At 44.3% G+C, this 20,743-nt stretch overlaps 1 long non-coding RNA gene across 2 annotated transcripts in view; it reads left to right on the forward strand.

Moving 5' to 3' along the window:
- LOC134165098 (uncharacterized) overlaps window positions 1-14,261 on the forward strand; it is a 42,033-nt gene extending 27,772 nt beyond the window's left edge. The window contains exons 3-4 of one of the 2 annotated variants that reach the window (XR_009965366.1): window positions 9,056-9,276; window positions 12,540-14,261. This is a non-coding gene — a long non-coding RNA (uncharacterized LOC134165098). The remainder of the gene's footprint in view (window positions 1-9,055; window positions 9,277-12,539) is intronic. The other variant, XR_009965367.1, reaches the window with a different exon arrangement.
- Window positions 14,262-20,743: the final 6,482 nt, after the last annotated feature.

Here is a 20,743-nt window from a genome sequence, read left to right on the forward strand (position 1 = left end):
GGGGACCAGACCCATCCCCCCTGTAACCCTGAGCCTGCAGCCAAGAAAACTTCCCTAACTGGCAACGAGTAATATGAAGCAGGAAAATTGCCTTCATTAGTATTATGCATTTTGCCCTCTTCAACCAAAGGTTTAAAGGAAGTACAGAGGCATGGCTAGACCCCAAATACTGTGTTAACGGAATCTGCAAATGTGTAAATCCCTGCTGTTCATTCTGCTCAGGTGGTTTCTGGTATCCCCCAAAACAACAAGAATCATCTCTGGAATTCTCTAATTATTTAAAATTAACAGTAGCCTGCTCTCATACACCAAAATTTTATATTCATTTTCTTTGGGATTGTAAGAAGGAAATGAGGTTAAGCCAAGACCTGGATTTAGATGTGCATGTTTTCTTTGGGTACAAAAAGGAAACGGTTGAGACACCTTCATTTGGGTGGCCTCATCCAACGCTAGCTTCTGAACTTGCTATGCCTCGTCATTACAGTGACGAATCCTTTTGAACACCCAGACCACAACCAGTACCCAAGAACTGATGCACCCTCATTTAGGAAGCTGGGAAGCATTGCCCTCGGAGAATGGCAGGTCTCTTAACAGGAAACCCTCAACGAGTGCTTAAAACAAAACAAGTCAGTGAGGTGCTCCAAGGGAAAAAGATAGAAGCCAGGCAGCATCTCCCCCTGCTCCACCCCCTGCCAACTAATTATCTGACCTGAAAGCTCCTGCCTTCATGAGCCTGGACATAAATTACACTGGCTCCTCCTGGTGGCTGATCAAACCATGCTCAATACGCACAGATGCGGTTATTGGAGATTAGCATTCATCTTCAGTTGGATGGGTAGCCATGTGCTTTACATATACTGCAATGGAGCCTGGAGCCTTCGACCAGAACCACTCCTCCTCCTGTTGTATCTGTCACAAATACTAGTGACCGCCATATTTGACATTTGCATTGTTAACATTCTGCTAATGGTTGGCTGTTGATAACAGCAGCATTCAGCATCACAGGAGGCCGGTGGGCTGCAGAGCGTACAGCTTGCGAAGGGCTATACCTGGTGTGTGCTGCTGGGATTCAGGCATGCACATTCAGATAGCACAAAGCTAGAGCAGCACAGCTGAAAAGCTTACTGATGAAAGGGGTAACACGTACAGTCAAATAATAAAGGAAAGCAGCTGGAGTATGATTTGTGACAGTTTGTGTTCCCTAAGCAAGCGCACCTAGGATTCATTTTATAATGGCACAACTCCCCTCTGCAGTAGGGAGGAGCCAGCGTCTCCCCACCTGGGGACTCTCACCTCAGGAGGGAGATCGTGGGCATGTCAGAAGACAGTGAATTTTCATGGTAAAATCCAATAAACATTCTGCAGGAGAGCAGGCCCAGTGACTGAGCATGCTGTCAGGCTAGCCCGGAGACCTGACTGCGTTTGAAGGACTGTAGTTATAATTACTGTCACCATTGCTCGCATCAAGAATTACAACTGCATGAATTTGGAGCCTCATCACTTTTAGTCAGTGCTCTAAGCAGGCTCTCTCTTACACACACCCAGCGGTTTTCTCTCCCTATTTTTGGACAGTGACAAATTAGGTATTTTTATATCTAGACTGCCCAATTAGCCATGGTAATACAATAAACAGGGGACTGGGAGGAACAGGAGAGACATACCTGGCTCTGCACTCTTGCCCAGACTGTATAACGCAACATGGGGGTAATGCTGACTGGTGTTACAGAGAGCCATCTTATTGAAAATGCTGACTGCTGCTAAAAAATACAGCAAGGGAATAAGGATTACCTCAGGCTGTGTTTTGTCAGATGCTCTGTGAAGAAGAAATTCACACAAGCCAGAACCTGTTAGAGGTATGAGATATGAGACCTCTACCAGTTCCCTCTCCATCCCTCTCTCCTGACAGCTGAAGTGTTTAGTAATTGAACTGTATCAAAGGTGTATCTGGTTGTAACGGTGAAATTGTGTAACAGCTCAGGGGAGGTTTTTCCAGGAGCTGGATAAGTTACTGAGTTTATGGTCGAACAAATGGATCTGTGCTCCCCATCACATCTGCATGTTCTGTTGTAGCTCCAGCGTAGGTGCTGTGGAAGCAGACTGTGAAAGCAGACCTTACATACAGCTCACATAGAACATTTGTGCTTCAGACTCAACTCTTCTGTTAATCCTCAATGAGCACCCATCCATAGGCACCCTGGACCCCCAGCACTATGTCATTTCTAAAGACAGAGGTGAGGAGCACAGTGTCACCAGAAGGAAGAGAAGCAGGAAGACAGAGGTTTCAACAAGCACAAAAACCCCTCCAAGCAAATAAACAAAAAGACAAGACCCTCCCCTTTTCCATCAAGAATGAGGAAATGGCCCAGGAAAAGCAGAGAAAAGAGAAAAATACACAGATGTGATCACAGAACTGGGCCAGGGACAGCAGAGGATGCATCTGCTAATCTTCACCTGAGGAGCAACATGTTTTTCTCAGTTTGGAGATCAGATAAGTGATGAAAAATATACCTCAAAATGCATGAAAACAAGGAAGGTTTGAAATAATTTAGATACATATTCTAGTGGGGGAAATGAAATTTAAATGTACAACTATGAACAGCAGTACAGGTAATATGTGTATAGCCTCAGAAGTTGGGTGCATCTGTAAAACAGAGCTTCTCCCTGGCTGGTGCAGGAGTTAACACCTCTTGAAGTGCAACATCTCTATAAGGAGCATGAGAAGCCTGGGTCAGACCAAGGCTCTGTCTAGCCTTGTACTCTGCCTCTTTTACTGCTTTACAGCAGATCTCCAGAAAAGCTTCTGAGAACAAGTCAATGTGGAGTTTTACCCCCCTGAACTGAATATACTGTGGCCCAGCCTCCAGCAATCTGGGCTCAGGGACTTTCTGACCCAAAGATAATAACTTTATGTGTAGCAGTTGCTCATGGGCACTTGGCTGAGTGTTCTCATGGAGCACAAACGCACGCTATTCATGAGTGTGCAGCTGTGCCAGCTCACTAAGAGATGCCCCACTGGTGTTGCTGTCCTAGTTACGTGGTATGTGCTATATTTTCACTTTATCTAGGCTATGAAGTCAATATGAAATTTTTATACAATGCAGCACTGAAAACTTGAGAGGCTTCTTTCTATAGGTGTGAAGACTTTGAAGGTGACAGTACTATATTTCTTTTGGACTGACTGTGTTTGCTCCTGCAGTGCCCATTACAAGGAGATCATATGGCATGTTGGGAATAGCTGCAAGAGAGCTCTTTTTTCCGAAACGTATCTGTGTGTAGTTCCCTTCTTTACCATATTTAAAGCAAATGGTCCATTGTCATGTAATTGTTATGTGAAGTCAGAGGAAATATTGATAGATTATGACAGAATTTAATTCATTTCTTTGTTGTAGATTGATATTTCTTGGGCTCCGACAGCACTGGCTGCCTTCCCAGAAACATCTCCGAATTTATCATCATTGGGTGCCAAACCAAGGCAGAAGGAACAAGTTTTAAATATAAAACTCCTCAGACTGTGGGGACGTTTCAGCATGATGAAGTTCCAGCCATAACCCCAAGCTGAGTGCCACAGAGTAAGGATAGCTGAAAGGAACCAAGGCAGTGAATTAGCTGTGTCAGTGGAGGGAGATCAGCTTTACAGAGGGGTGTCCCTGCCTGCCAATGGGCAATTTTGCCCCACTCCTAACTTTTGGTTCATGCTGAAGATCATTTCCTTCTTTGTCACAGTTGTGTCTAGGAATGAGTGAAAGAAATGAGAGCGTAAACTAACACAGACTTGCCCATCTGGAATACTTTGCAGGCTCCAACACTCAGAGCCTCCATGGGAATCCAGTAGCTCAAATTGCTGATGGGCAGAGGTTGCGCTTCATCCTGCCTGGCAGGAAAGCTCATGGCCTTGCTTTCTCAGTCCTGCTTGCTGACTAACTGTGAGCTTCAATACCTCCTCCTGATCACTGTTTCTGTAGCAGAGCAGGATGAAGCCCACTGCTGAGGCATGCACAAGGTGACATTCCTCAGAGGCACACAGAGATGCAGCTGCTGATGTGACTGGCACTGTAATTGTTGCCATGAGTCACTGGAGCTGTACACACTTGTACCACAGATGAGTTTAGCCATGGTGCTCATCTGGTAAAGTACAGCTTCAGTGTCTGCTCTTAGTAGCGTCCCACAAGACAAATTAGGAACCAAGGCACAGTAAGTTGAATTTCATACTAACATTAAACACTCTATTGACTTTATTAGACTGGACTGAGAGTGAAGATCTTTTGGCACAGTGCCAGGATCCATGGTGTACAACTCAAGTTGTCCACAGGGGATGAGGAACAAGCTGGCTGCCGACAGTGAGGCTCGTAAGCATACATTGCACCATTTAGCCTGTGAAGTTAGCATAGACTCTTCCTGAGTACAATGGGAACAGCTACTCCTTGTTAGTTTGGTCTGGCTGGACAAGCTCTCAGCACATCCTTCCTGCAGGGGTCACAGCAGGAGAATGTGGAGGAAAACAGAAGTAGTGAGGAGAGGTTGTAGAGCAGTGTCACAGAAAACACCCTTTTTCACTGAAAAACTATCAGTAAGGCAGTTAACAAGAAGTCTGGGTACCCAGCCAGATCAAACCAACCTCCAGTACTCAGTCTGCAGAGATCTTACCCTCCTTGCAGCAGTGCTGGCCAAGCCTCTCCCTCTAATGTTAAAACAGTCTTTAATTTAAAAGGAAAGGACCTCCAATTGCTCTGATCTCTGGTTTCCACAACCACGGGGAAACATGGAGTGCTCCTCTCACTTGCCAGGTGGGAAAGTGAAAGCTCACAACCCAAGTTCTCTAGGAAGTCCTTTCCCTTCATAGTGAGCTCTTGTCCTGGTGAACCCAGTTTGCTAAGAGACAGGAGCAGTCTTAGTGCTGGGAGGAGAACCTGGTTGTCTCTCTGTGACAAGCACTTCCCAGCTGACTCATTCTGGGTTGAAGAGAAGAAACTCATTTTTACCAAGGATCTCACCTCTCTGAAGACTGTTCTTTATATTCTGCTCCCCTCTGAGCTCGGCAGTAGTGTCTGGTGCTGTGAAGCATAGCAGCCTTCACTGACAAGCCTTGCACCCTGCGTGTCTTCTTTTCTTTGAATGTTTTCCATCAGGAGAGCAACCAGTCTGTACTTCCTACAAAAATTGCTTCTGGCTGCCAGGCTGGATCCGCTTTCAGCACTAGAAGTGACACTGTAGTGCAGTGTTTCTCCTAACTGCAGCATCAAATGAAGCAGCATACCGCAGAGGAAAAGGACAGTGGGGAACAGTTTGCTACCAGTGACAGTGTAAGGCACAGACTACCCTGACAAGTGCTAGGGTCTGGGGGGGCATTGGTACTGGAGTGCAGTGCCCACCTCCCACAGAGCCAACTGCATCCCACCCATGGCACAGCACCTCTGCTCAGGCCCTCCTTCCAAGCAAAAATGTTAAGTGTTTCTGGTGGAGCATGTTGTCGGTTCATTCGCATCCCTCTGGATTCATGCATAGCTCAGGTCTGGGATGTTGGTTCTCTGTAGAGATTTGCTTTTACACTGATTGACAAGTCAGCAGTATGGTGATGTTGGGACTTCAGCCAGCGCAAATGTTGGTGCCTGGGAGACCAGCAACACACCTCAGAAAGGTTTAGATTGGGTCGTACCTTTCCTGGGCACTGTCAGCTTTTCTGGAGCTGACAAAGCTGGATTCTCTATATTCCAGTCCTTCAAGCTGCACTTCCAGAGAAGCCTGCAAGCCCTGAAAATCCCAAATAAATACTGTCCCTTGTGACACTGTGTGTGAATATCACGTCAGGCTCAGACAAAGGTGAGGCTGCTCTCACCTTTTAAAGAAGCAAGACTCAGGGCTTCTTGCCATCACAAAAATCAGAAGGAACAAAACTGAATTAACCATTTCTGCCCATCTCAGGCTACTGTGTCCAGTCTGTTCCTGGAAATCCTGGTTAATCTTGCAAAATCGGGGGGGGGGGCTATCCCCACAGCCTTGCCTCTCTTTCCCTTTGCCTTCCTTCCCCAGCAGATTAGTGAACGCAGGAGAGACACAATGACTTTTTCTCCTCTCCTAGTACTAGTCTCTTCTAGTAAATTTTGACAGCATTCTGTTTTAAAGGCAGGAAATTCTTCCATTAACCTCTGCTCTGCTGATGGGAGCTGCAGGCTCTGAGGGGGGAGGCTGGAGGAAGCAGGAGAGCACCAGTACCTTTCTGCCCTGGGGAGGTGAATTTCAGCCAGCCCATCGTACCACTGGCTGAACATCAGCACAGCCGAGCCACTGCCATGACATTAAGTTGTAAAAGGCAGGAAATGTTCTTTATTGCTTTGTCTGGCAGATTTCTTTAAAAAGAACTACAAGGAGCCACTCTGGATGTGCTGCTTTTACTAAGTTTAATGCTGTTCCTGGAGGTCCTGCATGTGTTATGGCCTAATCCTGCCCTTTGTTCTCTCAGTCCTTCATACCTGGTGGTATCGGTCTCTGCACTTGGTCTATCTGAGCATGCAAGGAAGTGCAGTCAGGGGGATACAAACGACATTCCTTATGCTGAAAGGAACAGCATGTTTCTGGTTTGAACTAGCAATGTACTCGGTGGATTTCAGCACACATGGATGGCAGACCCCCAGGTCTTACGTTGTATGTGTGCACAAATCCTATTGTGATGCTCTTTGCAGCATGCTAATTGAAGAAGGTCTTCTGAGGAGCTCTGTCTGAGTATAGGGAGGCTTCTTTTTCCCACCTAGCTAACTTCTAAAGCATGAAGTAAGATTTCAGCTGTTTAGGTAACAAATACATTTCTGGTCTTAAAAATCTCTAATGGCTTGCCTATGCACTAGAGTGCATCTTTAGGCAGATTTAATATAGTACAATACATCTTGATGCTTCAGAAATCATATATATTACAGTATGTACAAGAAAATTGGAGTGAAGAAATCATAGTACACTGTAATACCATAGCACCTTTTAAAAAACTGATCCTGGGCATAATCTCTAATATCTCAAAACTTATCCCTCAAGAATTCCCATTAAGAGGGATAATAGTTCACTAGCCGTATCAGAGCATAACAAGTTCAAAAGCAAAAATTCATTAAGGAAACCTCTTTCTTCATAAACTACAGTGAAAATGACTGAAGGGATTCACACTTGTGCCCTTGAGATGTGTCAGTTCTCTGGAAATGTAGTATTATAGAAAAATTTAGTGTTCCCAGACACCTTCCTCAGAAATAGCAGAGATAAATCACAGCTATGCTAAGCCCAGCCAGCAAACTCAATTTCTTTCCTAAATCAAGTTCTCCACACAGTAAATAAAAGGGGAGCACCTGAAGCTAGTTGGGCATCTGTTCTCTGAAGGGGGCAGACCCATGGCCAGAGACCCCCATGAGATGTCTATTAGCCCCTTCACTGCTGCCGAACTGTATTGGCAAAAATGAATGACAGTTTCCACTCTGAGGAATGTAGGAGGTAGGACAAAGCAGTGAAAAGCAACAGGGGGATGCCCAGGAAGGCTTTCTTACAGTGAGATCAGTAGGACTGCAGAGGAGCATTGGGTATGCATGGGAGATCTCTTCTGTGTACCACTGAGACCTACACCCAACAAAGCTCTAATACACGGGCAATGAGAATTTCCCTTGTGTGCCCAAGGGTGATGGCATAGCTGTTCCATGTATCTCTTCCATCTCTAATGTCAGACTTCAGAATAGATCTTTAATTCCCTTTTTCCACAGAAGTGGGGCCCACAGGTAGGGACTAACTGTTCCTGAAATACTTTTCTTGTTCAGGGAGACTCCCAGAAAAATTGTATTGACGTCTCAGTGCCAATATACATGTGGATGTATTTGAGAATGTATGAGTGTATATAGAAGGTCAGCTAAAATCCTTTCTCTGCTGAAACTATCTGAAATCAGTAGATTTATTTATTTATTGCCAGAGCACTCAGGAGCCCCTAATCACACATGTGGATATACAGAGTTTCTTCTAGAAGAGGACCTAGCCCTTGAATTCAGTAAACCCAGGATTTCAACTTAACCTGTAGTGCTCTATGAGTTTTTCTTGATTTATATCTTATCTAAATTTTGAGAATATAGACTCATAGAATCAACTAGGTTGGAAAAGCCTTTAAGATCATCAAGTCCAACCTTTACCCGAGGACTGCCAATCACTCTGTCAGGGCCAAGGGGTAGGGCAGCTCAAGGCAACGTCCTCCTAAAATCTATTTCCTAGTGTGCAGAAAGCAAAATGGTGGTGGTAACCACTAGGATTGGTGAGGTTGTTGTGAGGACAGCAGTATGATATTTCTGAATATTCATCTGGTTATCAGCATAGGTTGTTTTGTCACTATTTTGTCTGTGTTGAAGGTAATCTTCTGGCACAGGCTGCATTCACGGAGAATTCCACTCAAGCTGTCATGGTCCATACATCTGATCTCATTCCATCAGCACACACCTACAACTCAGAAACTTGTTTTTCAGTAGAGACAGTCAGTCTCTACAGTTGCAACACATCAAAAGACACTGAGCAGCTCTGATCTTAATCACTCAAACTGGATTTTACATAGAAACAAACAGCTGAAAAATAAGTATTTCTTTTCCAATTTAGAAATTACAGATATATCACTGTCATCTAATGCATGGTTAAGCCAGCCTTTCGCTGTGTGGAGCAAGGCACTGGCTGTAGAGGGTGGGGGACTGTGCCTTGCTCTAGGCAGTTACACCACCTCCCCTGTTCCATGGGGCAGGCTGGCAGCAAAGATGGTGAAGGTCCTCTCTGTGCTGCAGGAGGTCCTTGGAGCAGAGCATCCCGATAGCATCATTTCCATTCACTCCCAGACTGATTCCTTCAGACTAATCAAGTGTCATAAAAAAGCACCTCAGCTTAACTGATAGTCCATTTCACTTAGAGGTAATTGAGCAGGGGATGCATTCAACCTGTACAGAATTCAAAATGAAAAGCCACTAGACTCCGGTGTTGTTGACAGGAAAATATTGTACTCATCACTCCAGCTGTTTCTGATTGCTAGTTACAAATATGTGTTATGAAATTCCCATTTACTTAGGCATTGCAGGTCATCGGACAGGGAAGATGGATGATGTCATCAGCTTCCATTTTTTCTGGATGAGCGATGCGGTGTTGCTGGCATTAATATGCAAGCCTTATGCAAGATCCCTTTCCATGGATCTGTTGATCTGCAGTTGAAAATGAAGAGCATCAGCACTGCCACAATCATTCCTGAAGGAATTCCTTGTAATTGCGCTTTTGTCGAGTAGATAGTGAAAGGTGAGGCTGAAATTTGAGAATTTGCTTTAATTTGTAACCATATCCAGAATTTCAGTTCAGATCTCACACACAGAAAAAAAACCCGGACTCCAGTATATTGTATTGCTTACTCCATTATGTGGTAGTTAATAATTAAAAGCATGCTGCAATTGCTTTTATGAATTCATAATGGGGAGATGAAGGATTACCGCAAGTTGTAATTTGACATCCAATAATCTTTGCTGTATTTCAGTTATTTGCTAGTGAAGCTTAATTTCTTTCTTCAATTTTGATGATACAAAGAAAGAATTAACACGAGATGTTTCCTCTGCACTTGTGCAATTCTAAAGTGCCTTATTTAAAAAAAAGGAAAATTTCATGCAGTTTGCTGGAGCGCCTCTTCAAAGCCCCCTTACATGGTATTGTTCTATGACATCCATCATCCCTCATAGACGGCTGTAAAATTGGCTGACCTGGGGACTGCTGCCACTGATGTGACCTACTGGATCCCTTCAGCCCCTGGGGACACAGTCTGGTCCATCATGAAGTCGAGTGGGTTTTATGCCATGCAATTTTATCCTTAGGTTTCTTTATGTATCTGTGTCTCCAGACATACAAAGACTACAGTAGGCATCAAACACTAGATACAGACACCAGCACCAGGTATTTCATTTCTAAGCTATGACTGCTTGAACCGTGTAGCACCTGAAGGCCCAACCAAGCTGAGCTTGATACTAGCAGACATGGAAACGCCTCTTGGCCAGCAGCTTTACTGCAGGGCAGGGAAGAATGCAGACACATGGATGGACTGCTCTGGGATTAATGAGAGAGCAAAGCAGTCCTCTCCCAGACAATTCCTAGGTGTAATTCAGAAGCAGGTAAGGCACAAGACACTTTCCAAAGAGATGACCTGCATGTGACTGCCTGTGTTCTGGAGGTTAAGGAGCTTTTAACCACAAGGAGATGAGCCATTTCATGCCTGAGAAGAGTGCTGGGAATGATCAGTTTAATGGTGCAGCTATGGTCTCTGTGGCAGTACTCTGTAGTGAAAAAGCTGTGCATTGAAAACACAAGGATGTTTGCTTTGTGCCCTGGGCATCCACCTTGTCATGGTCACGATCGTGGCCAACATGATCAACAAAAAAAACAAGGCTTGAAGGAGCTCCTCAGCCTCTCCTCTGCACCTGCTGCATGTCATACCAGCTCTTACTGCTACTGATCAATGCAGTGAAGTTTGACTTAGTTAGTGTGATCCCTACCATGCAGGATGGCACACAACAATGCATGGTGGGTGAGGAGGTGCTTTGGCTAACAGACCTCTCCCACATCCCAAACATTAAGGAAAGTCAGATGCAAGGATGTGGGGAGGAGGGATATAGGGCCTGCCTGGTCCTCTCCCTTCCTGTCCTTCTGTCTTTTTCTCTTCAGCTGCTATACTGAGTGAAGAGCCTAAAATGGAAGCAGTCTGTCGTTTGTCAAGCTCAGGCATGCAGCCCTAATGGCAAGAGGCTGCTGACCACGTGAGGTACCAACACGGTCTCCTGAGTAACACATGCATTTTGGCACAAAAGCTGGCCATTCCTGGCTGCAACCAAGGACTGGTTTCTGACCTTTCCATGTCTGTATGCAGCTTGCAACATCTTTAATGAGAAACAGCGCTGCTCAGTTGTAAAAAGTTCTCTGTACTTTATATGTCTGCTATTTCTTCATATTGCTGCTGGCAAATCTTGCCAAAGAAGCTGTGGGCGCAAGTGTGGTCCTTGCAGATGTTGGCCACAGGCAGGGCTGCTCCCCAGCCAGCCAGATGTGGCTTTTTGCAGTGTAACTCTGAATGTGAAGCATGTAGATAACGACATAATGTATATGAGATTAGGAAGAGGCATGGGACACTGTAAGGCTTGCTTTAGATGGTATATAGTAGATAGGAAAGGTCAATGGGAGCTATTTTGAGCTGGATATGCACTCCAAGGATGGGATTTTTGTGCTCTCTGGTCTATGTTTGAGTTTTCCTGGCCAGGAGACAGCTTATTTCTCTTCAGAGTAAGACTGGATGTGAACTAGTACGCATGCAGCTTACACAATCTGGCAAACTGACACTGCATGAGATGGAAATGGCCCAGCAAGACATTGCAGTGTTCTGCTCTAATGTCCTGCATGGCACAGACCATGCAGTTTCATCAAGTATATACTTCCTCAGGCTTGCAGCTTCTTCCAGAGATAAACTGTATCTCACGAAAGGTAACTCATTACATTGGGAGAGAGTTCCCAACTAGAAATCTCTAATTACACATCCTCAGTGAGCTCTCCTTTTAGTCTGAATTTGAGACTTTCCACTTCCAGCCTTTTACCTATTAAGTTAGAGTTTTCTACTGCCAGGTGTCTCTTTGTACAGGTATGTATAGGATCTTCTCTTTGTTGAGATTAGTTTCCTTTGATTTCTCATTGGAAGAAATTATCCAGATCTCAAGTAATTACTACAGACTTTTTCTGAACCCTTTTACAGTTGACAACATTCTTTTAAGAAATGGAAATGAGAAGTGAGGAGCCAGTACTCCAATCAGTACTGTTGCTTTCAGTGGAAATGACATTGTTTATACCTCACATTTGCTTTTTGGCTGCTGTAACACACCGGGAGCTCATGTGCTCTTAGTGACTCATCATGCCTTTGCAATTAGTTTTTAAGTCATTCTTTTCAAGTACCAATCTATGACCTACATTTTTGTTTCATACGTATATGACCTTGCCTTTAACTTGCTTACAGCGCCTGCTGTTCAGGTGAGCCTTAGTTTCCGTGATCACCACATCACTCATGGAAGCCGACCTTATTAATTATGATCCTGCTAGCTTTTGGGTTGCCTGCAAACTGTGATGGTTAATGGAGGTGTCAACTCTCCAGTTGGCTGACACATCTTGTTGCTCACACTAGAGGTTAACTTACATCATTACAGCTGGCCTTCTGGGGAGGAAGATGCTGCACCCTGCTCCTTGTGCTCCCCTTTGGGGTTATGGTTTTCTGTTTGTGGTACCAGAAGCTATGTCTTTGAGGTACCAGAGCTCACCCTGTGATTGTCAGAAAAGACTCGGAGGCAGCGCAAATCACCAATCATCACTGGGCTGTGCTTGCAGGTGCTGCTGGAATCCTTCTGGAAGCAACTGCAAGCCTTTCTGGACACTAAGGCAGAGGCAGGCAGTGAAGCTGAATTCCTAGAATACGCTTTTTTGGCCTAGTTTCATAAAGATAGCAGATCTTTACAACCATACTGCTGCCTGTCTGTCTCTTCCAGGCCCTCCAATGAATGAGGACTGTTTGAGAGCTTAAAGTGAATTTGCCAGAGGGCTCTGCTCCCACAGAAGCTGATTTCCTACAAGCAACAAAAAGCAGTGGGTGAAAGGAGGGGAGAGACTCTGCTAATGCAGCATGAGCTCAACGCCTACCTGTTGAGCTTGGGCTGCCAGCTGGCTGCACAGCACCAGCATGCCATGGAGCTCAGAAGGAGACATAGCACCTCCTGCCTCTGGGGCGAGAAGGGAAGAAGGACCCTGTGCCTGGAATGTGGAGGACAAGCCACATGGAAAACCACTGGAAATGGTGTGGGCAGCAAGAGCTTGCAGGAAATTGAGTGGGAGCAGTTGGCAACCCAGGCTTTGTAACCTTACTCGTAGAGCTGCAGGTCTGGGGTCAATGGCATGGCACTTACCTACAGGTCTAAGAGGAATAGTTCCTCTGTATCAGTAATCGCACATCAGTTGACTCATTTCCAACAAAATGACAGTGACTGAATGTTTCAGGACCATTTCTCTGTGTCACATGCACAGGATCCTTCCCCATTAGTGCTAATACATTGAAATCAGGAGTGATTGAACACTAATTACCCTTCTGTTTGCACTTTGTAGTCTAGGGGAGCACATGCTCTGGGTCAGATGCAAACAGCAACACTGCTGTGCAACCATTACAGCCGCATCTGAAATGACTTTGTCTCTGGAGCCCTTTATTGTACCTCCTTTGGGGCTGTTTGGATATGTGATGTTGTCTGATAATAGCATTTACTCTACAGGAATGTTGCAAAGATTAATTAATTAATTAGGGTTTTTTTGAAGTTGGGAAAACAAAAAGTGCTATACAGAATCACAGAATAAATGTTCCCAGGTATTATCAAGTATTATAGAGAAATGTTTCAAAACCTCATCTTTTTTTTCTTGTATATTTTTGCAGCTTTAACTTCCTATCTCGTGCCACACAAATTTCGATTACCAGTAACAGTCCAGTATGCTATGTGCCAAATGATAGTTCCCCAAAAATGTGTGAAGCCAATTCTAAAGATAAGGACTTTTTTGTCATTATATGAGTACATTAATATTTTATATGTCATATAAAATATATTTATGAGTGAGAATACATGTATATATACCCACATATGTATGTGTTACAAACAGGTATGCATGTATATATGTATATATATGTATGGCAACAATATGATAAAGAGAAGTTTTAGTAATTCTTCACAGATGACACTGTGGTAATACATTCTCCCAGGAATAATATGTAGGTCCCTTTAGGTCCACAACTCCTCTGTGTCTCTGACACTACCGTAGTAGCAATGATTCATAGCAAATAAATGATTATATAGTAAATTATATATATGAAATCTCTCACCATCATAGTTTGCTACCAAAAGCCCTTCTGGATTTAGCCCACTATTATTTAATGAGGACATTCAGGTACTTCTGATAGGCAGCACAGTGACAAGGTGACCTTATAAAAACCCAGAGAGGAACTGGTAAGGAAGGGATTTTTCTTTCCTCCGTCCCACTGTGATACAAATGCCATCTTTTCATAGTACAGTGTGTCTGTGTGCCATATGTGAATACAGGAAAAAGAGACAGCAAAGGAAAGCCTGAAATGTTCAGTACCAAATCACATTAATTTCTCAGGGAGTTTTGTTGATTTAATGGTTAAGGCAAAATACTGCAAGGACATTCTCATTGAGAAATAATCAATGAAAGGTTTTTAAAAAAAAAAAACACAGAAAAATAAATTCATTCATACAACCAGGAGTGATTCTACAGCCACATAATTAGCAGATATCTTTAGGTTTTCTTCAGAAAGAATGCCAATCAGCATTCATGTGATTGACAAAGACAACGCTGATGTGAATGATACATGGATCTGCAAAGCCAGGAATGAAATATGTGGAAGGAAAGGGTTTGTGATTGTCAAAGAGACTGGCAGCTGAAGGCTCACAGAGAGGTCAGTGAGCAGAAAGTAAATACATAATTCAAGTTGTGGAAAGTAGACTCCTTTGGTGTTCTTGTGTTCAGAGAAGGGGAATATCCCATCATAGGACAAAGTCTCTGTTTCATCTCAGGAGAAATGTTCTGGCTTTTCTCTCCCCCCGGGACTGCAAGAATAGAGAACTGTAGAAATATCGCTGACTAGCAAAAACAACAGGCTGCAACCAACCTTTTATGTTCTTGAATAGAGCAGCTAAGCTGGTCTTTAGCCCACTGATGACCCGATGTGGCACAGTGACTAGCAGGACCAAAACTCAGTTGTGCTGGCAGATACTCTGAGGATCCTTTGGTGGGATCTGCACCAGGGAACACAACTGGCTGTTCCAGTACTTGGTTAACCAGCAACTGCTACCCAGATGCACAGAGGTTATAAGCACATGAGATCCTTGGGCCACCTACAGAGGTTAGGTCCATGCACAGAGAGTGGTTAGGGCAAACTGTAACAACATCAATAGTTCAAATACAGTACTTGGCAAATACATTACTACTGTGCTTTATGCTACAACCAAGAGATCCCGCAGAATGCCATAAATCTTCGGAATCAGCCGGGTAATTCCACGGTGTAGCCTTCGCCAGTGGCCACGCTGTGACTCAAAAGCACCACCTGCTGACTCCCCAGAGTAGCAGAGCCTTTCCGACTGCCATCTTCATCAAATCCTATTTCATCTACTTGCAGCTGCTTGACGATTTCAATGGGTTTAGCAGCATCAGGGTGATAGTTTAAAAATGCCATTGCTAATAACTTTTAACTATATGCTGATAAAGATGTTTTTTATTATAAAACCTGAAACCTACCATCTTCAGTCTAGCAATGTGAGGATGGAGGCATTTCTTTCGGAAAGGATTTCAACTTCAGTTCCAATTTTATGTCAAAAATACAGCTGTAGATAGAGTTTATGTCACAACTGATTGCAGGGCATTTAGATGTCGAACTGCTCACTTTCCAGAGAAAACAAAATAGCTATCTAAGTACAATAAAATGTGCCTGCAATTATATGTGCCAGCAAAAAGTACACCTGCAGATGTTGTCAAGTGCAAAAATCTTACACTTGAAATCATTTCCAAACGTGTGGAGTTTCTAAAAAGCAAACCATATAATCGTAGAATCAGAGCAGTCTGTGTTGGAAGGGACCTTAAAGATCATCTGGTTTCAACCCCTCTGCCACGAGCAGGGACGCTTTCCACTAGACCAGGTTGCTCAAAGCCCTATCCAACCTGGCCTTGAACACTTCCAGGGATGGGGCAGCCACACTTCTCTGAGCAACCTGTGCCAGTGCCTCAGCACTCTCCTGGTGAAGAATATCTTCCTAATACATGAATACCTATTGTGAGTACAAAGCACATCTTGCTTTTGCATTTGAAGGGATAGCCACTCAGTAATCTTGAATCCTGACATTTACACTTCTGGATCATAAGGGATTTTAATTCTTAAATAAGGATGAATAAAATCATAATTAAAGAAAATAGTAATATGGCCATCCTCTATGTTGCTTCCCAAGCCTGCTGTCACTGTTTGTTCTTTTTTATTACCTTTCCTTTTCTCTCCTTTTCCTCTCTCTCTCTCTCACACATGGAAAATTTTCCTAGGGTCATTCCTCCCGTCACTATTCAGGGAAGGTTACAGAAGTGATTTGCCTTTTGGGAGTGCAGATTAACCGTTAGTGCCAATGAATTCCACACCTTAGGCCTCTCTGTCAAGATCCCTTGATCACAAGCAGTCTCGGCGCAGTCTCTGCCAACACTTCATTTTCCATGGAGCTACAGTGAGTCACGGATGGGTCAGCAACCTAGGATGTACAGTATTTTAAAATTAGGGTGATAATTCAATGTTAGAAAGTGAGCTAGTGGGGCATAAAAACTACTCCTTTGCACCCAAGAGACAGGCAATAGCCTACCGTGCCTTTCAGATGTCTCGGAGAGCTGCCCTTGGCACCCTGCATTGCACTGCACATGGTAAGCACCATCTTCCAGTAAAGGAGGGCTGGATGGAGCTCCTTTTGAAAATGTAACCCACCAGTGCCACTCTGTCAGAGCCAGAGCGCTGACAGGGCTGACATCAGGCACTATTTTTGCAGAGGAATTTCCTATTCCTTAAAGCATGACAAACTGTGCCAGCCCTAAGGCTGAGCATCCATATTCAGAAAGATCAGCAGAACAACTCTTTCCTGACCAGAATAATATCCTGACCAGACTTCAGATAGTTCCCTAGGATTAGGGTTTTTTTTTGTATCAGGAATGTACAATGTAATAAGTGTCAGTAAGTGACCTGCTGAGGCTCTCTGCTCTTTCAGTTTGGCTGTTGACTCCTTGGGGAAGATGGGTGAGATGAGATGCTTCAGAAGCTCCATCTGGGGCTCTTTAAGGCATTTAGAGGACTCCCTCAGTCTGCATTCTTGGTTGAATGCCCACAGAGGATGGACCACAGGAGAAGGCAGCTCTTCATGAGCCTTCCCCTACCCATGTGACTCTGACTCAAGCAGCACAGATGTGCTCCTGCTTATCCTGATGCTGATGCTGAGGGCTCCTTCCATAAGGCCACCCCCTCCTAGACTCCAGCAGGGGCTGCTGCCAGACACCCAACAAATTCTCCACTTGCCATTGCTGCACTCTGTAATGCCACGATGGCAAATCATGTATCAAAAGGACATACTCCCCACCTCCATTCTGGTAAAGCTCTCTCCTTCCTCAAACCACCATAAAGAGGAGCAGCTGGGAGAGACAATACAGTATGTCTTTATTGTACTTCCTTTAACAACTCAAAAGTTTTCCCAGATTACACGGTAACTACAACTATTAACATGCATATGGTGCCTTCCTGAGAGTGTTCCTAAGCATGTCTCAGCTATTTTACCAAGACAGATTAGAAGGCATTACTCATCTGTAGCAGTATTGTTGCTTGCCAAAGCCTTTTGATCCATCACTGTGCATGTCCTTTGTAATGATAATTTAGTAAGAGAGACTGATACTTAATAATTCAATTTTGGAACTTCCCCTTATCTGCCTTTTGTGTGCTGATATGAAACGGCACCGTTACAAAATACAATCATGCTCTTGATATTTCAGATACTGCAGATATGTGTAAACACTATTGCCTGCTTATAGCCTTGTTTTCTGTATTTAATTAATGTGACACTACTGGGTTGGTACTTCAGAGACTGATATTCTCTGATGAATTCGGAGGAGTTGCTAGAGAAGATGCAGTAGTTTCCATAACTGCTACCTACTAGTGTCCCTTGGCTTTGACCTTTTGCATCCAACCTGGAGAGCAAGAGATTAGAGAAGCTGCCAGGTCTGTTCAGTCCTGTCTCTCTACATTGTGATGACCAGAATAGCACTATTTTCCTGCAACTTGGCTACTGATACGGGGCAGCTTTCAAACCCAAGAAACCAAACTGAAGCAAAATGCTCTTCAGAAATAATATTGTCAGACAAGCCTGTTAGTTGGATGTAAGCTACTTAAATCGAAAGGTGAGAGGGACTGTATATTGCTGCTAGACCAACAGGTTATCAGATAAACCTCCCTCAAAAGCATTTTCTGTTAAGGAAACAGGAGGCTGTGCTTTTCATTTTTCATTCGTTGTGTGCAGTGTTAGCTTGACAAACCAGCTTTAAAACTCTAGCATATATACACATAAAGACTGATAGTGAAAACAGCTTTACAATAGCAGATTGTTGAAAAGGCAGACTTTAACTGAATTTGGATGAGACTCTACAGAATAAATGTACTTACAGATGGAAGAACCCTATATGAAGAGGTCTTTTCGTTTTGTGGGACTAAGCTACAATGATTTTGTCTATCGAATTGAAATGCATCAATTTGCCAAGTATGTCCAACTCCATCTACCCTTGCACAAATCACATTCAGATTGATCACCCTGGGTGATGTCCATTTTTGTGCCCATTTTTCCAGATACCTCTGTGGATGACCAGCACAGACATGGTCTGAGTCTTGCTAGATGACATCGGTTTCTCTTGTATAACGCACATGAATATTTTTGTGTAGGTTTTGATTTCAAAGTGATATGAGTTATAGTCTACTGGAGTGGTGTTTTTAAAATACAAAATAGAGAATAAATGTTACATGCCTGGAGTTTGTCATAGATATGAATGAGGATGTCTTGAGTGCAGCAAGCCAGCTGGAACTTCGCGGACCAAAAGAAACGTAACTTGACATGGTCTGACCTCTCCTGGCAGCTGGAATAAGTCTCCAGGGGACACAATACCCAGAACACTGCCCAAATTTGGTCCTGGAAGGAACCAGCTCTCTTGAAAACTGCTCAAGAAAGTGGTAATGTACATGCAGTGTGAGACCAGGGGCCCCAGGGCCCAGCTCCTGGATAACCAGAATGCTGAGGGTCAGTTACATGGAGGGGTGTGCAGGGCATGCCTGCATGTAGAGAGTTGTGAGTACCTGCAACAGGCATGGGGCTGTGGGCTTCAGAGGCTCACATCAGAAGTGCCAGAGCCTGGGGGGGCTTGGGATGTGGTCCTAGCTGCTGGGCAGTCTGGGTGTCTCAGGCCACCTATTGGAGGGATCTTTCCAGAAACTGGGAGGTGGAGGGGAGGGTGTTTGCAGGCAAAACATAATATAAATAAAGAGCGAAGTCAAATCTTACTGCACAAGAACACTTAAAGAAAGCAGACTGAAGTGGTCATCATAGAATCATAGAGTGGTTTGGGTTGGAAGGGACCTTAAAGTTCATCTAGTTCCACAGCCTGCCACAGGCAGGGACTTACATTGGTTGCTTCCACTACACCAGGTTGCTCCAAGCCCCATCCAACCTGGCCTTGAACACTGCCAGGCTGGTTGCATCAAAATGTTTATGAAGCATCACACCCCTTCATAATAGGGCAGCTGCAGCACCATCAAGATGCTAGAGAAACTGGGATGGCTCCAGCAGCATGTTTATGATTGAATAGTGCTCATACAGGCATTACTGAAATTACTTTCTGGAAAAGACTAGTTACTGGCTTGCTGATGAGATGAATTCTTAGTTTTCTAATACCTTACAAACTTCCAGTGTATCAGTCAGGTGTTTGGAGCATTTCATCAAAATTGGGAGCACAATAAAATAAAGGAAATGTCGAAGGAGTTGTGCATTTAAATTCCTAGCACTGTAGGAAAATGTATAGTGACAGAGTAATACATGGCTAAGTTCTCTCAAGTGGAAAATGTCATGCTTTGTGTGGAGAGTGAAGAGAGAAGTGTGGAAGCCAAGGGAATTCTTAATTTTCAATATAAGTCACCTTCAAAAGTGTATTAAGTAATTTGTAATGTATTTAAAATTGATGCATTTCAGTGCATGCCCACTTCCTTTTAGTGTCAAGTAGAAAACAGACAGACACGCACACTGCATTCAGGTATCCTTCAACTTCATGTATTAGGTCTCTGGATGGAGATACGCAAAAGAATAAAGCACAGGGTATAGCCAATATCATCAGCTGCTCTAGAATTCACTCAGGCTTTGCCTATATCTATAAGGATTTATAATTTAGTATGTCACAGGTCACTGAAAGTTACTATGAAGAAAAGAAGGCGGGGGCGGGGAGTGGAGGAAAAAGGGAAGTAAGAGTGTGTGTGTGTCTCCTGGTTTCAGCTGGGATAGAATTAGTTTTCTTCCTAGTTTGGGGTTAGGAACCCAGTAGCCTGACAGAGGTGAGGCTGCTGCAGCCCCGTGGCGCCAGGCCCAGCTGGGAGGAAGGCTGATGGGAACTCCGGTGGGAACACACGCACAGTACAGGTGTCTTCGTGTGCATGGCCAGCCACACAGACCCTCACACTCAGATCACCTAGCAGCTGGCTTCTGGATACCCCCCCCCCAGCTGCATACACACATATGTATGTATGCAGATATACATACACTGATGTACAGCATGCACGCACTGCGGTCCCTCCAGTTCCTGGCACCCCAGGCATACGGCTACTGGGAATCCCTGGCCCTTTCCCTGTGGCAGCACTTGGCTCCACATGCAGGTGCAGAAGACAGCCCCTGAACTAGGAAAATGGTTAGAAATTGAGTTTAATATGGCTCATCCCGGCACCCCTACAGGCAGTTACCCCTTCACCCGGCAGGGTGACGCAGGGAGCTGCTCCTGTTGACCCACCGGGTGGGTGGCACCCCTGGGCAACAGAGCTGACTGCTCACTGCAGTGAGTGATGGGCTGGGGAGCAGAAGGGTCAGGGGCCCCTCAGCAC

The sequence above is a fragment of the Pezoporus occidentalis genome, unplaced genomic scaffold, assembly GCF_034315485.1.
Source record: "Pezoporus occidentalis ecotype Australia unplaced genomic scaffold, CSIRO_AGI_Poc_V1 ctg23, whole genome shotgun sequence".
Lineage (NCBI taxonomy): Eukaryota > Metazoa > Chordata > Aves > Psittaciformes > Psittacidae > Pezoporus > Pezoporus occidentalis.